Source organism: Crocodylus porosus, unplaced genomic scaffold, assembly GCF_001723895.1.
Source record: "Crocodylus porosus isolate Cpor-Errol unplaced genomic scaffold, CroPor_comp1, whole genome shotgun sequence".
NCBI classification, from domain to species: domain Eukaryota; kingdom Metazoa; phylum Chordata; order Crocodylia; family Crocodylidae; genus Crocodylus; species Crocodylus porosus.
The window spans coordinates 33,353,562-33,355,278 of NW_017728912.1; positions in this window are offsets into that span (position 1 = coordinate 33,353,562).

Here is a 1,717-nt window from a genome sequence, read left to right on the forward strand (position 1 = left end):
CGCCCGCCACAGCCCGCGGGGCGCCCGGCTGCCCGTCCGGGAGGGCTGCACAAGCCTTAGAAGCGCCTCATGGCTAGCGTCCTTACCTGGCAGGGGAGTCACCACGTGTCTGGGGCCAGGAAGGCCGTTTTCCTTCAGCGCTCCCCGGGATAGCTGCTCTCCTGTTGTGGTTCAGGACCGCCCGAGGTGTTGGGGCTTAAAGCCCACCTGATGGACAGGGGAGGCCCCTCCCTAGCTGGCTCCTGTGGCCACGGGGCTGATGGCAGGCGACACTTGGGGGCATCTGAACCCCGAGCCTGAGGGCTTGGGCTGGCACGTAGGATGCCCGCCGAAAGCCTTTGGAAATACCTGAAGCCCCACGTGGGGGTGGAGGATGTTTGCTGGTTGTTGGGCCTCTCTCTTATGGTTCTGGACTGACTCATGGATTCGGCTGGGAACAGGAAAAATTTCTTTAAAAAAAAATTCATAGAGGACAGTCCAGTTGTCCTCTATTGATACAAAACCGAACGCCATTATGTCCTCTATTTTTCTCTTGAAAGAAAACAAGAGGACATAAAGGCGCCAGGTTTCGTATCAAGGGAGGACAGAGTAGCAGGAAACCAGAACGTCACCTATGGTGGCCACCCTCACGAATGCCACGTGTCCCTGGAGGCTGGTGAGCTCCTGCAAATGGCAGCAGCACTGTCAGCAGCAGGGGGTTGCCAAGCACCCGCAGATGGCAGCCAGCGGCAATCGTGGACTGCCCGAGGGGGAAGGGGTGGCGAGAAGAAACTGCCCACAGGCACCGCCAGCAGTATTGGCAGCACCTGTTTGCAGGGGGTACGCCGCCACCCTCAGGGGGTGCACATGCACCCATGTGCACCCCTTACATATCACCAGTGGCTACCCTACTGTCTCCCCTGTAACCCCAGCAACACCCCTGAGATGCAGCACCACAGCAGACACCCCCCAACCCCAAGTGCCCCCTGCCCACAGCCCCAACACACACACTCACAACCTTTTCTGGCACTGCTTTGCAACACTCCCACAACCAATGCCCCTCCCCAAGCCCACTTCTCCAGCTCTTCCTCGTCTCCCACCTCTGCCCAAGAACCTGCATGGCCCTTTATGAAGCTCTCGCTACCTGCTAGCTCTCCCACATGCTCCTCCCTGATGCCCTCTTAGCACCCCTTCTGGCCCCTCCCTGACACTCCTCCAGCACCCTGGCTGCCCCCTTGCCCTATGTTCTATCAGATATGTCCTGGTGCCCCCATAAATCTTGCCCCGTAGTCCACCCCATCTCCACCACACAGCCCCCTTCAACAAGCCTCCTTTATTCCTACCCATACCTTCATAGGTAAATCCTGTCTCTCAATGCTGCTACCCTTCTCCCTCAGCAATGTCCTCTGTGATGGCCACTCTACTCAGCACTCCAGCAGTTGCCCAGGAAACTCCCCTCGGCCTGGCTGGTGCATCCTATAACACTTGCCCCCATACATCCAAAATCAAAACACAAAATCATTTATTTTACTATAACCCCAAGGTCCCTGCCTTCCCACCCCACCCACCCTCAACCATCTCTCTTCACAATCACCTAAAAACAAATGGGGACCTTCTCATCCCCCCCCATGAACATCATGTGCCTCCCAAGGCGGGGGGGCGGGGCACGGCAACCACCCGCAGGTGGTCATGGCAGGGGCACGGCAACAGCGAGCAGAGAGCTTCTACAGGTGGCTGT